Here is a 17,076-nt window from a genome sequence, read left to right on the forward strand (position 1 = left end):
TTCTTCCTGGATCGGTACCATCAATCTACCCGAAAATAGTTTCAGTATGTAACACAAAAGAGATGTTCTAATTATATGGCCTAATGGAGTTAAATCATTAATGTCCCATATTTCTGAGCTATATTAGGCTAGTTAGAGATGGGCATGTGAATAATATGGACATAATTTTCCTACTCCTACTTCCAATGTCATTTTCTGGACCAATTTCTAAATATTCATAATTTCTTTAGATGATGCGGGATGAGGAAGAACAATCTAATTCAAATGTCAGTGATTTTGAAAATTCATCATTGGGAGATCATGCTACCACATCTTTCCAAGATATTTCCGAAAACAAGGTCTCTACTACAGCAGGTAAATATTAATAACATGCTATTGCTATTGATGCATTTAAATTAATTAGATATTGTTCATGACCTCTGCCCTATGCATGCATACCAATAAAAGAGGCTGCGACATGGCATATAATATCAACTTATGTTTTTTTAAGTTATGTTCAACTTGTTTTAAGACATTTACCTTGTATTTTTCTGGCTATGTAAAGAACAAGAATAGACGTGAATGTGTCACCACCATTATGTTCTACTTATTTCCATCCACAAAATGAGGAAGCCTTGAGGATGAAAACTTCACGATTTACTAATAAATGAAAATTCAGATAACACCTTTTTATATGCCCACATGAATATGTGGTCGTATATTGTCGTCGCCCCGGTCAGTCGGTCTGTCCGTCAACATTTCTTGTGAGCACTATAGAGACTACAGTTTTAACTTCGTTAAAATACGTCGAAATTTGTTAAAAATAGTTTGTGAGCAGGATTGAAGCTACAGTTTTCAACCGATTCTGATGAAACTTGGTGTGATCATTGCAATTGATAAGATCTCAGACAAGTTCTAACTTGATGCATTTTTGATGAACGGTTTTTAAGTAATTGCCCTTGACTTTGTAAAAACGCGTCAAAATTTGTTCGTGAGCACAATAGAAGCTACAGTTTTCAACCGATTCTGATGAAACTTGGTGTGATCATTGAAATTGATAAGATCTCAGACAAGTTTTAACTTGACACATTTTCGATGAAATGTTTTTGAGTTATTGCCAGTAACTTACGAAATACGCCTCAAAATTTGTTTATGAGCACAATAGAAGCTACAGTTTTCAACCGATTTTGATGAAACTTGGTGTGATCATTGGAATTGATAAGATCTCAGACAAGTTGTAACAAGAGATATTTTTGATGAACATTTTTTTAGTTATTGCCCTTGACTTTGTAAACACGTGCCAAAAGCTGTTATTGGCCCTTGATTAGAGCTGTGTGATTCAATTGTTTGTTGTATTTGGGTTATTGATATTGATTTTAAAAAATTTTGTGGAATTATTCAGCATAAATAATTTCTTCAATATGAGAAAATTCGTACTTTAGTCACTAAAGACTGTTTTATCATTTCTGACAGCTGCCAGTGGACGTATGTTACCTTGCATCGCAAGGTATCTTTTTTTATTCGCATGAAAGAAATTACAAACTTTATGTTATTAAAAAATCACAGAGCAGAATGAGACATTAATTTGATTGGCTTGCAGATTTTACCATTTACCAATAAAGGAGGCTGCGACTAATATCCCCAACACCATCTAGCAAACTGTCTGTAAGCTGTATAACAGGTACGCCTGAAATAAATTACAAACTGTACGTTATTAAGATTCAAAAAATCACAGAGCAGAATGAGACATTAATTTGATTGGCTTGCATGACAAAACAGATACAAGAGTGAGTTCAATTGGTATTCAAACATACATATTTACATACCCTGATCCAGTCTCTTCTTTATCTCCATATTGTTGCCTGTACTGTAGGTATGCCGTTTCCAAAACAAATGGGTTCAAACAAACTGGTTCAAATCCAGGATGCTGTAGAATGCAATTGAATCCATCTTCGTCGCATTTATGTGCTACAACATCAATTTCCATGCAGCATATACACTCCTCCACTGTCAACATGATGATGCAGTTGCCACAAGAGCACCTCAAAATAAAATGTTTGAATAGCTGTATGTATGTAGACATCAACAAGATTCATAATAAAACAAAAGATATAGACCTGATGAGAGTAGATGTTAAAATCAACTACTAAGGACATTGTTCTGCTTCACTAGACCTTTCCCATATTTTTGCCTAAATTTCATATTTGCTAATAAAGCGCTTGCCATCTGTGTTTTTTTCGGCGTTTTATTTTTTTTTATTGATACTAACCGATGAATAAAGCCTTTGACTTTCGTGTTGACATTTTCTTTGTTGACTTCACTCACAACATTGCCATGATCGGTATCGCTAACTACTTCTTCATCAGAAACTTATATGGTTCGAAACTACTGGCTCCATTAATTTCAGCATTGGATTCTGTGTCAAAATCTTCGGATAGGGCCGATAGGTCATTAAATTGTTCACTTTCTGATTCTGAAACACTGCCGAACTCCATTGTTTACCGGTTCCACGCGGCCATTACTGGACAGAATCGTTACTTCGACAACGTCACATCTATTTTTAGTAACAAGGAAATACCCCTTACGGGTTGTGCTGGCAGGTGTGAATTTCTAAACTTTCAAGCGTCATATCTTCATAACCAGCCAACCAATGTTCAAAAAATAAAGTTTTATTTTAATCTTAGATGATATACTTTCAATACAGATACATTTGTCAAATTTCTGGACCCTTTCTTTAAATGACTCTATTGAAGTATATTTGTTTATAAAAGTTGGTGAGTAATCTGTTAAACACATACAGAAATCATATCAGTTGACAGTAGAGAGTTTCAGACTGCAGTAAGTGTTAGTGGGTTGAACAACCAAGAGACTAATAAAACAAGTCTACGTAAAGGAAGTTGTGCAATCAAGTAAATGATTTTGATACACAGGGTTTTATAAGTGCTCTGTATTTTTTGTTAATTATTCCATCTAATGAATGGATTATAGGATTCTGATTAAGTTATTTTGATAGTTCAGGATGTCAGACTGTGGAAATTGTCTTTCAAATTGTGTTTCTGTGGTGATTTACTTGTGAATTATTCGTCTTTATTCCATGCTACTTTCTTAATTGAAACTTACAAATTCAATTAGACCTTATTTCTTCTTTGTGGTTGATTAATAGAATGTGAAAATATCAGGATCAGACGTTTCTTTATAATTATTATCACTACAGTGAAATGCTACAAATTGATTCATTTTTCTCGTAATATTATGGAGCTCTAACCAGAGATAAAAATCTGCATGATCTCCATATATCATTAATATGGATGTCTAACCAGAGATAAAAATCTACATGTTCTCCATATACCATTATATTTAATCGAATTATATAATCACATCTAATATTATTATATAATCAGATGTAATCATACAAAGTTCTGTAGTTCTGTTAAAGTAATGATAAAAAAAAAACCAGACACCCCCAGTTATTCCTACAAGTCTTTCGAATACTTTTTGCTCTGTAGGGGGAATTAAAAGTACAATACCTAATTGGAGGTATATGAATTGAAGATGTTGAAAGAGGGAAAGGACAAAAGCAGAAACCCCCTAGTTAAGCATTTGGAATAGATTGTAATTTGTGAATCATTAGTTGATGTCTAAATTCCAAGTCATTATGATCTCTATACAGAATGTCATGTTTTAAAGCCGCTTGGTCTATTCTGTTGATAGTTCTTCTCCTGGGTTCCTGGTCCAGTGTAATTATGTCCTGGAAGATGTTTTTCGCCCGAATATTTAGCCCAAGGAAATCCTTGATGTTTAGTTAGAAATTTTGAATGTCTCCTGAGCCAAAATAAGTAATAGGAGTGTGGATGTTTATTAAAGACTTTTTTTGTAATTTTTTCAAGATAGCTTGCGTTGCAAGGTAACATACGCCCACTGGCAGCTGTCAGAAATAATAAAACAGTCTTTAGTGACTAAAGTACGAATTTTCTCATATTGAAGAAATTATTTATGCTGAATGATTCCACAAAATTTTTTAAAATCAATATCAATAACCCAAATACAACAAACAATTAAATCACACATCTCTAATCAAGGGCAAAAAACAACTTTTGACGCGTGTTTACAAAGTCAAGGGCAATAACTCAAAAACTGTTCATCGAAAATGCGTCAAGTCATAACTTGTCCGAGATCTTATCAATTCCAATGATTACACCAAGTTTCAGCAGAATCGGTTGAAAACTGTAGCTTCAATCCTGCCCACGAACAATTTTTAACAAATTTCAAGGCGTTCTAAGTCAAGGGCAATATCTCAAAACCGTTCATCGAAAATGCGTCAAGTTAGAACTTGACCGAGATCTTATCAATCTAAAGCATCACACCAAGTTTTATCAAAATCAGGTAAAAACTGTAATCTCTATAGTGCTCACAAGAAATGTTGACGGAAGGACCGACGGACTGGGGCGACGACAATATACGACCACATATTCAGGGCGATACTGAATAATATTGAGTATGAGTTATTGCCCTAGTTCTTGAAAACGTGTTCAATCTTTAGCTCGTGAAAACTCTCGAAGACAAATATTCAATCTTCAGCGCGGTACTGAATAATAAAACCAAGTTTTGTCAAAATTCGGCAAGAATCATGACTTCTAGAGTTTTTATGAGCTACAAATTGAACGCGTTTTCAATAACAAGGGCAATAACTCATACTAAATATTTTTCGATTTTTCTGATTTTCAATAGGGTTTATCCTTTGGTGATAACCAACACTCATGACAAGTTTCGTCAAAATCCGTCAAGAATTGTGCCTTCTAGAGTGTTTATGAACTAAAAATTGAACGCGTTTTCAAGAACAAGGGCAATAACTAATACTAAATATTTTTTAATTTTTCTGATTATCGATAGGGTTTATCCTTGGGTGATTGCCAACACTCACACCAAGTTTTGTCAAAATCCATCAAAAATTGAACGCGTTTTCAAGAACAAGGGCAATAACTCAACTAAATATTTTTCAATTTTTCTGATTTTTGATAGGGTTTATCTTTGGATGATTACGAACACTTAAACCAATTTTCATCAAAATCCGTCATGAATTGCACCTTCTAGAATGTTTACGAGCGTTACAAGAATAAGGGCAATAGCTCATAGTAAATATTTTTCAATTCGTCTGATTTAATTGTGTGTGCTTCTTCTACTTTTTATATGCCGATATGGAAATGTGGCTTTGAATAATAAAACTTCTGTCAAAATAAACCATTTATTCAACCAACGTTTTGTGTGTCTCCAATGTTTGGTGTGTCCAAATCACACAATTGTGCTGGTTTTGGACTCCCTGAGGAAGTGTGTTTTTAGACACCCTAAACATTGGCAGGAATAAATCGTTTATTTTGACAGAAGTTTTATTGTTTAAAAGGGGTAAAAAGAATTACTTTTAACATCTCTATATAAGAAATGATGGGAAAAAGTAAATAAAATGTAAGGAAATGAATGGTCCTACAGCCACAAAGACGTTGTTGACCTAAATTTTAGTAGTTGATTGTGGCTAAAATATGTAGGTCATGTCCTTATGAGGAAATTTTGTGAAGCTGAGAGAAAGTCAAACCTTACTTTATTCTTATCTCTTCAAATGGGAGGCGGCAAAGCGATGTTGTGTTTTGTTTACATGACCTCATTTCTGTTCTACCGATCTGATGGTCAGATTGCCACCAATCTCTTTTCCATGCCCCAAAAACGAAGTGTAGTGGACATAGTTTAATACAGGTTGATAAGAAAATGTCAAAAACCGTATTCGTGATAGGACGTATTGACGTGTAAAAATTAAACAACTCAGATTAGTATAATATTAATGTATACTTACAACTCCTTTATTCAATGATTTATTGATTCTATTGTACGCTAAAGGTGGTTCTTCATTCTGAAAGTAATATTCAATATAGACAGAGATATATATATTGCAGAGAGTTTATGTACATGATACATGTATATGTATTCATATGCATTCAAAGATTCCTAAAAGTTTATTTTCAACAGTTTCAGTAGTTTTTCAAAATCAAATATACATCATTAACAAAATCAAATTTTAAACTCTGCAAAAAAATGTTAAGTATCACCCACCCTCAGCTTGTATATATTTACATATTTGAAATTTGCAGTCCAACAGTATAAATCAAAGCATAATTGTCCAAACATCACAAAATCAATAGACATCACAAAATCAATAGACATCACCCTTAAGTGATCTTTCAAAGATTGGAAGATATATGTTGGCACTTTAGGGCCAAGTTGTATGCTAAACTTTATTGAAATAAAGTCGAATTCACAAGGCAGTATCCTTAAAGTTGTTACTCTTACCAATGCTCAAAATTGATGAAAATATACAAAGATAGCTTGTCAGGCATGTTGGTTAAATTTTTAGACTCATTCAGGAGCAATATGAACCAAAATGATTAATCTGTCAAGTTTCTATTCATTACTTCATTACTCAGCAAAGTAATCAACTCCTTACTCCAGACCTTATCAATTTCAATGATCCCACAAAGTTTCAAATGGAATGAAAAATTGACTCTATAGCCGCGTTTAGATAGCCACAATTTATTCAGACTCGGTCCGGACCGAGTACGGTTCGGCACAAAAAATGGCTATGTAAATGGGTTGAGAGGGCTCGGCACCATGCTAGTTTCAAGTGGGCTGAGTCCCGCAAGAAGAGGTGGTCTCGGTCCGGACCGAGTACAGCACGGCACGCTAAAATATTAGTGCTATGTAAACGCGCCACTGGGCCGGGCCAACTTGGCCCACTTAGCCGGGGGCTTGTGCGCATGCGCATTAATGACCTTGACCCTGTTACTTTATTCACGGGAACAACAAACTAGGCTAACCTTTGACAAAAAAGGATCGACTTACTGTTAAAATGTGTGCCCAATGGGGAGCTACATGGAGTGATGAAGAGACCGAAGCTCTGATCGCTATTTGCAAAAGTTTTCGTCGCCGATGTGCACACAAACACGCGCTTTCATTGCTGTGTGTCTTGGAGATTTTAAAGGTTCGTTTGCGCTTTAAACAAGACAAATTCAACAAAAACTTCAAAATGATAGCTTTGTTTATAGCGGGCGCCATTTTGTATGTTTGTGTTTTTTTCACCTCCTCTGACAGGTCTACTTTTGATTTTGGCCCAGTGAAAACAGTGCTGTGTAAACGGTAAAGGCCAACTGGGCCGGGTACGGTTCACTTCAAGTGGGCCAGTTTTTATGGCTGTCTAAACGCGGCTTATGACTGCATGAACAAATTTGACATGTTTTAAGTCAAGGGAAATATCTCAAAATCAGTTTCGAAAAGTCTTCAAATTCGAACTTGACCGAGATCTTATCAATTCCAATGCTCATACCAAGTTTCATCAAAATCCATTGAAAATTGTAGATTCTATAGTGCCGACAAACAAATTTTGTCAAGGGCAAAAAGTCAAAATCCATTCATCGAAAAATCGTCAAATTAAAAATTACCCGCGATCTTATCAATTCCAATGCTTACACCAAGTTTCATCAAAATCAGATGAATACTGTAGTCTCTATTGTGCCCACGACAGATGCTGATGGAGGGATCGATCGATAAGGCGACGGTAATATATGACCATTTATCTGAGATAAGATGTGAAGTGAGAACATAAGACTGTATATTCAAGATGGCCGCTGAGACAAGTCACTGATATCTGAGCTCTGAGAACATTTACTATTACTACAAACCTATTTACTTTAATGAAATCTAAATAATCCAAACATGCTTGTTAAATCTCTGGAGTAAATTTTGTCTAATTCTGTTTCATTGGGATTTATTTGGAGTAGCTGCTTTTCTGTACATGTGGAATTTTAACAGTGTAATTATAATTTTCAGCAAGGACAACTATTATGGATATACAACTCCTTTAATTTATAATATAACAGAAAAAATATAAGTAGGAGGGGGGGGGGGGTTCGGGGTTAACAGTTAAAGAATTAAATCATCCCACAAATAAGGTTATCTGTATTCCTAATCACTAACCCCCCCCTCTCCCCCCTACCTATTACTATTGTTTTCTAATTACTTTGTAGTGCTTCATCTTCATCCTTTTATGTTATTTATGCTGAGTATATTATCTTTGATCTTTTATTATTGTTGTTTAATTATCACTAATATGAGGGAGTTAGATGTCAGTGTTTACTATGTATATATATTTTGTATTTCTGTATTTCCATTGTTCATTGTTATGCTTGATAAAGATTCCTGTATGTGAATTGAAACGTTGCAAAATTAAATTAAAAGAGTAGTATATACATAATAGTTGTCTTTGCTGAATGTTCTACCTACTTCTAAATGTCATTTAGAGATTATAATTATTGCAGTGACTATTTTTATTTTTTTTTGTCTACTTCTGGTAACGCTCCCCAGCCAAAACTGCACGTCACACATTGTCTGACACTATTATTTCTTATACCTTGCGTGTCGCTACTGTTTAAATGTAAAATGACGCATTTTCTTCCAACCGGAAATGACGTATGACGTTAACCATTCATTACGTATTTCGAATTACTGCTCTAATTCTGCAACTATTTTGACCGTAACTTTTGTTTTGTTCATTACTATAAACCAATGACTAAAAGATAGCACTTTATAAATTTCAGATTTTGACTTTTGTCGCTGACTTTTTTTGTTTTAATTTTAGCATTTTTTTCAACTTCTACAATTTTACAATTTTCAATCGGTCTAAAAATTTGATAGTAGATAAGCATTTTGATTCCTGATAAAAAATCTATTTTCAAAACTTCGATATCACTTCCGGTTTTGACGTCATTCGCCTCTAAACTTGAAATTTCAACTTCCGGAATTTTGTAGGTGTTTGAAAAATTCTTTTTGAAATTAGTTAAAATTGTCCCTATAACAATTTTGGAATGAAAAAATTTGAACCGGAAGTAACGTGTTAGACGCCATCTTGATGTGACCAATTTTTGTAAAAATCGATATTAAGCTTCAGGGGTAAATCTGATTTGTGTGATTTTGGTGACTAAAGAATCTGCAATCGATTGCTAACAAAACTTAGGAAGCCGATTTTTGAATTTTGGATTCGTATTTTTTTTATTTCCGGTTTGATGTTTTCAGTAATTGTCAAAAATATTAAGGTTCATATCTAGTGACTTTGACAAAAGTAGGTGCCCCTTACGAGATATATCTGATGATATCCTCACTTTTGTTGTGCATCGTTAACTTCCGATTCTACAGCCATTGGAAAATCACGATTTTTAACTTTGAAGAGCTCTGTCACGTGACCTAATTAACATACGACAAAAATTCTTATATATTCTTTGAGTGCATAAAATCTCCTTTTTGTTGATATATCACACTTGATATTTTGATCAAAATTGCGCGTTTTAAAAATTGAAAATTTTTTATTGACTTCTATAGTAACTGTGCGTAAAATCACGGTGTCTATAATTTACCTACAGTCACCGTTGCCCTAAAAAAAAAGTTAAACTACGAATATCTCATGATCTAATGATTGTAAACACTTGAAATTTTGAACATTATTTAACAATGTAGACATCATCACAGACAAATTAAAATTGTTGAAGTGGGCAAGGCACATCCTGTGTGCATTTACCTTTACCTGAAATATTTGCAATTGTCATAACTCGCAAAGTTTGCAATTGTCATCCTAGAAATTTGCAAGAAAGTAGATCACTGCTTAGGACAATTTGTGATAAGATTACAGTTGTTTGTGTTCTTTACTTTAAAAAAGGGAACAGGTTTAACAATTTTAGAAATTTTCATTTATGAACTTTAACGTAAATGACCTTGACCTTTGCATGGTCAAAGGTCATTGATCTAAGATGACCATTCTTACTTTGATTTTTGATGTGCAACATATACTTCTGGTTTTACAGACGTCCGAAAACAGCAATTTTCGAAAATTCAAAGGCTCATATTACTTTTATTTAACCTTTGTCGACCTTTTGACCTGAACAAAGGTTGTTGCCCATTAAGAGATATATCCAATAATATTTTCACTTTTGTCGTGCTCCGTTAACTTCCGGTTCTACAGCCAATTGAAAATCGCGATTTTTAACTTAAAAAAAAGGTCTATCACGTGACCTAATTTACATAAGCGAAAATTTATCTTTTGTCCTTATTACACACAATCTATTCTTTCAAATGATATATAACACTTGGTATTTTGATTAAAATTGAATTTGAAAATTTTTTATTGACTTCTATAGTAACTTTGCGTAATTTTAACGGTTTCTATAATCCACCGACAGTCACCGTTGCCTTAAAAAAACTTTTAACTACGAATATCTCATGATCTAATGATTGTAAACACTTAAAATTTTGAACATTATTTGACATTGTCCACATTATTACAGACAACACAAAATTTTTGCACTGGGTGTGGCAAATCCGGGTTACTTTTACCTTTACCATAAATAATTCAAATTGTTATAACTCAAAAAGTTTGCATTTTTCACCATCGAAATTTTACAAATCTGTCGAGAATTGTCTACAAAACTAAAAATAGAACGTGTTTTCAAGAACAAGGGCAATAACTAATACTAAATATTTTTCGATTTTTCTGATTTTCGATAGGGTTTATCCTTGGGTGATTACGAACACTCACACCAAGTTTCGTCAAAATCCATCAAGAATTGTGCCTTCTAGAGTGTTAACAAGCTAAAATTGAACGTGTTTTCAAAAACAAGGGCAATAACTCATACAAATTATTTTTAGATCTTTCTGGTTTTAAATAGGGTTCATCCTTGGGTGATAACAAACACTCACACCAAGTTTCATCAAAATCCATCATGAATTGCACCTTCTGGAGTGTTTACGAGTGTTTCAAGAACAAGGGCAACAACTAAATATTTATTGATTTTTCTGATTTTCTATAGGGTTCATCCTTGGGTGATTACAAATAGCCATACCTCGTTTCGTTGAAATCAGTCAAAAATTGTGACTTGTAGAGTGTTTAAGAGCAATTGTGGATGGACGGACCGACGGACATGGGTGACATTTCATGTGGGCGTATAAAAAGGATTAAAAATTTGTCATTTGAACATAAACTGCTTTTTCAATGATCTGGATGAAGTTAAAGAATTCATCTTAAATGACTCTAATCATATTGACATTATAGGTTTCAGTGAAACATTTATTCACTCTAAAATAGACAATTATGAAATTGTTCGAAATGATAGAAATAATGATGAAAACAGTGGTGGACTACTTGCTTATATTGAAAAGATCAGACCAGTTTTTAAAAAAGGAGAGAAACCTTGTAAATAATTATAGACCTATTTTGATATTATCCACCGTATCTAAAATATTTGAAAAACATATTACTTTGAACATTACAAATTTCTTTAATACATTTGAACTTTTCTAAGAATTTCAATCTGGCTTCGAGTAGGACGTAAAACTCCATTCATTTCATTTCAATCTGGCTTCTGGAAACATCATTCTTGCAATATTGCACTAATAAAAAGGGTGACTCTTGGCTTGATGCAATTGATAATGGGGAAAATGACAGGAGTTGTCTACTTAGATTTTAGTAAAAGCTTTTGATATGTTAGACCACAAATTACTGGAAGAAAAATTGAAAATATACCTGAATTCTATTATTGCTACGGATTAGTTTTTTTCATGATTCCTCGTTGATAGTGTCTAATAAATCGTTATTTGAGAACATGCGGTTAATTTAATGATCACATGTAAGCTATCTTTCGTTCAGTAATACTTGAATTCAATGCTATGATGGAGAAATGAAATGAAAAATTATAAACATTTGGGGTTCTTCACGACGTATTGGCCTTATAAAGTACACACATGTTTATCACATGTTGTGTACGTGACATTTGACAGGTGTCCTTATAGGAAACAACATGACTAACTGGATTTTTGTTAACTACATGATTTTAATAGGAACTGGAATGTGCAGATAAACGAGGCTCTATTATATTTTTATTCCATTGAAGGGATTAGTCTATATAAAGTGATACACCACATTATCATGAAATGAAGTAAATATTGTACTTCCTCCTGTGCTTTTTAAGTTTTCTAATTTAGATAGAAAATATAAATCAGAAATCTTTAGTAAGCTTCCAAAGTTGATCGTTTGATTAATCTTCTCAAATTAGGGCTTTGGCTTATTAGGCCTACAATGCAAGTGCTAGCATTTTGATTTTACTTTTGTTGGTTTACAGGATGTTACTAATGAGCCTATTCATGTGAATATTATGTGAATAAGAATTTCAGCAACTCAGTTTAAGATATTTTTCCTTGAAAGTTTAAATCAAACTGGGTGAGGTTTTTTTCCAAATGTGGTAAGCCAAATTCCATTCCAAGATTCTCATTACTGATTCTCAGTCACTTCACAAATAAAGAAATAGATCTAGATAGCTTTCCAGGCAAGGTAACATACGCCCACTACAAGCTATTAGAAATGACATCAAAATATTTAGTGGCTTGTTAATGAATTTTCAAGTAATCTTAAAATCACCTATAAGTTCGTAAATTATCATCAAATTCAAACATGAACAATGTCTCATCACTGTACACACAAGGGCAATAACTCTGAAATGGTTCATTCAATTATTACCAATTCTAACTTGATTCATTAATATATACATGCATATCTAGTTTCATCAAGATTGGATAAAAACTGTAGTCTGTCGAAATTTGACTCATTTTTACTATGAAAACGTTCATCCGATTATTATTAATTTTGAACTTGACCGAGATCACATCAATACATACATGCATACCAAGTTTTATGAAGATAATAAAAACACTGTAGCCTCTATCACATCTACAAAGCAAATTTGACGAGTTTTTCTTAATCAAGGGCATTAATTCCGAAACTATTCATCCGAATATAATGAATTTCGAACTTGACCCGAGATCTCATCAATTTATACATGCATACCAAGAAATGTGAACGGACAGACCAGGGGGTTCAAAAGTTTTTAAAAGTAGTCATGCCAAGATTCGTTTGCGGAAGATAAGAGTTAAGGGGAGTTTGGACCTCCCCAAAGAAAATTTTGAAAATGAAACATCAGACATGCTAAACCGGCATGAGGATTGGACCGAAATTGACACTTCTATCTAGGTCCTGTTCAGACTAGGATAAATACTAATTAATTTATTTATTAATCAAACATAAGTTTTAAGCTTTATGATGGATTTCCATAACAATTTAGTGAAGCAGTTTGTTTTTAATGCGAAAATTGAAAATGCACAGCACATTCATGAATATAGAACAGCTCTGCAAATTTCAAAGTTATGAATGGCATCATAATTGTGTAAAAACCTTGTCACTTGATTGTAATTTTATTACAAAACGTGTTTTAGAATTAATTACCGTATAATATGCACCCCTTCATACATTCGAATGAATCGGGGAATATCTGTCACATAATAATGTACTACCAGTCCGGACGCAAAAAGTAAACAAGTTGGCATAACGTAGACACCATAATTTTTAGTAGCAATACCGCATATCCACCAACATGTCTTCAACAAAGATTTTTTTCTTACGGTTATATTTCAATTGCATTTTTTAATCAATTCAAAGCCAAAGATAGAAATAATATTTGTTTGTTACTGTTATTTATATCTTTTGTGACTTTGAGTCTAAATTTTCAAGGTCGTACGCGTATGAATCTTGATTGAGAGAGAGACAAAACTAACCGATAAAAATAGGAAGCTCAGGGTTGCGATTTATACAGCAACGAATATTTATAATCCTGTCATTATTTTTTTTTAAGAACCCCTCTAAATTAAAAGTGTTTTATATCTTTCTGAAAATGACGAAACTTTCCAATTCTACTTGATTGTCAATCGGTATGGTCCAGGTCTACCAAGCTAGTTTAAGCCATATCCCGGTTCCCAAAAGCGTGAACATTAGTGCCGTTTTTTATTCAGAGGTTATCAAATAAATCTTAAATCGTCAAAATGAAAAAAAATGCTTTACTGATGAAAACTACATTCTATTTTGCTTAAAATTGTATCTCAATTAGCGATGCCATGTCTGTTATTTAGTCCTCTGTATAAGTTGGTCAGAAAAATAAATGCAAGAACAGAAAGTTTACAAATTAATAAAAATTATAAAAGGATTTTATGAAACGAAGATACAGATCACATTAGATTCGGACATCCAGTCTGGTAGGATTATGCTAAAATAGGAAGACCTATACAACGGCGTCTATGTTGTTTATTGCAGTGGGTTCTTTGAATGCACTGCATTGTTTTGCAAATGACTATTTTTTTATTTTTTTATTTTTGTCTACTTCTGGTCACGCTCCCCAGTCAAAACTGCACATTATCACACATTATCTTATACCTATACTGTTTAAATGTAAAATGACGCATTTTCTTCCAACCGGAAATGACGTATGACGTTAACCATTCATTACGTATTTCGAATTACTGCTCTATTTCTGCATCTATTTTGAACGTAATTTTTGTTTTGTTCATTACTTTAAACCATTGACTAAAAGATAGCACTTTATAAAATTTCAGATTTTGACTTTAGTCGCTGACTTTTTTTGTTTTAATTTTAGCGTTTTTTTTCAACTTATACAAAACTCTATTTTCAAAATTTCGATATCACTTCCGGTTTTGACGTCATTCGTCTCTAAACTTGAAATTTCAACTTCCGGAATTTTGTAGGTATTTGAAAAATTATTTTTGTAATTAGTTAAAATTGTCCCTATAACAATTTTGGAATGAACAAATTTGAACCGGAAGTAATGGTTAGTACCATCTTGATGTGACCAATTTTTGTAAAAATCGATATTAAGCTTAAGGGGTAAATCTGATTTGTGTGATTTTGGTGTCTAAAGAATCTGCAATCGATTGCTAACAAAACTTAGGAAGCCGATTTTTGAATTTTGGATTCGTATTTTTTTTATTTCCCGTTTGATGTTTTCAGTAATTGTCAAAAATATTAAGGCTCATATCTAGTGACTTTGACCTTTGGTGACCTTGTGACCTGAACAAAAGTTGTTGCCCCTTACGAGATATATCTGATGATATCCTCACTTTTGTTGTGCATCGTTAACTTCCGGTTCTACAGCCATTGGAAAATCACCATTTTTAACTTTGAAGAGCTCTGTCACGTGACCTAATTAACATACGACAAAAATTCTTAAATATTCTTTGAGTGCATAAAATCTCCTTTTTGGTGATATATCACACTTGATATTTTGATCAAAATTGCGCGTTTTAAAAATTGAAAATTTTGTATTGACTTCTATAGTAACTGTGCATAAAATCACGGTGTCTATAATCTACCGACAGTCACCGTTGCCCTAAAAAAAAGTTTAACTACGAATATCTCACGATCTAATGATTGTAAAGACTTGAAATTTTGAATATTATTTAACAATGTACACATCATCACAGACAAATTAAAATTTTTGAAGTGGGCGTGGCACATCTGGTGTGCATTTACCTTTACCTGAAATATTTGCAATTGTCATAACTCGCAAAGTTTGCAATTGTCACCCTAGAAATTTTGCATGAAAGTAGATCACTGCTTAGGACAATTTGTGATAAGATTACAGTTGTTTGTGATCTTTACTTTAAAAAAGGGAATAGGTTTTACAGACGTCCGAAAACAGCAATTTTCGAAACTTCAAAAAGCTCTGTCACGTGACCTAATTTAAATATGTGAAAATTTCTCTTATGATCTCATTACACACAATCTATTCTTTTAAATGATATATAACACTTGGTATTTTGATTAAAATTGCACTTTTTAGAATTTGAAAATTTTATATTGACTTCTATAGCAACTGTGCATAATTGTAACGTTTTCTATAATCCACCGACAGTCACCGTTGCCTTAAAAAGTTTTAACTACAAATATCTCATGATCTAATGATTATAAACACTTGAAATTTTGAACATTATCTGACATTGTACACATTATTAGAGACAACACAAAATTTTTGCAGTGGGCGTGGCAAATCCGGGTTACTTTTACCTTTACCTTAAATAATTAAAATTGTTATAACTCAAAAAGTTTGCATTTTTCACCATCGAAGTTTTACATAAAATTAAAGCACTATTTGGGACAATAATTGATAGAGTTTCATTTTGTTTGGGCCTTGTACTTTAAAAAAGGGAATAGGTTTAACAATTTATAAAATTTTGATATTTTGACCATTTACATGCATGACCTTGGTCTTTAGAATGTCAAAGGTTATTGATCTACGATGTCCATTCATACTTTTATCTTTGATGTCCGACATAGATTTTCGCCTTTACATACGTCCTAAAAAACAGGAAATTTTTCAACACTTTTAAGGCTTATATTCCTTTTATTTGACCTTTGTTAACCTCTTGACCATAACATAAGTTATAGTATCTGACAAAACCTTTCCATAAACATTTCCATTTTGTGTTGTGCGATTTGTTTTTTTTAACTTTACAGCTATTTGAAAATTCGACTTTTTACTACCGAATGTTAACACCTTTTAGTACCGAATGGTATCAAATCCATGCGTCTTTTCACTACCGGTTAAACGGTTTAAACGATTTTTTTTTACTATTGAATGTTTACATGCTTTTCTTTCTGGTAAGAAATCTCATTGTGACTTTAAAATGCAACGTGTTATCGATGTATCAGGTTGGATTTTAAACAGTGGTTTTCGCCTGCTGTCTGCTACTTTTGAACCACATTTCCATGTGAGCGTATAAAAAATTGTTCAATGTCATTTGTCTTGTAGATCTAATAGATCTATTAGATCTAAGCCTATATAAAAAAAAATATAACATTTCATGACAATAGGCCTACATTCTGAAATTAACATTCAAGACTAGATCTACATTCTGAAATTAAAAAAAAAGACCCACATTTCGATGTGATTCCGTAGACAAAAAAAAGCAATGCATAAAGGCAGAAACTACAGGGACCAGTAACATACTGTTTGTCTGAACAAAGATTAACACGATTTTTAACTCGAAACGTGTAATAAACTAGATTGTAAGTATTATTCATCAATATTTCAGTGGATGACTTAACCACAAGTTGATAAAATAGGCCGATTGTATGTGTTCTAGACTGAAAAAATAAAAGCATGGTCATGAAAA

This window comes from Lottia gigantea (assembly GCF_000327385.1).
Source record: "Lottia gigantea unplaced genomic scaffold LOTGIsca_14, whole genome shotgun sequence".
In the NCBI taxonomy this organism is placed as follows: domain Eukaryota; kingdom Metazoa; phylum Mollusca; class Gastropoda; family Lottiidae; genus Lottia; species Lottia gigantea.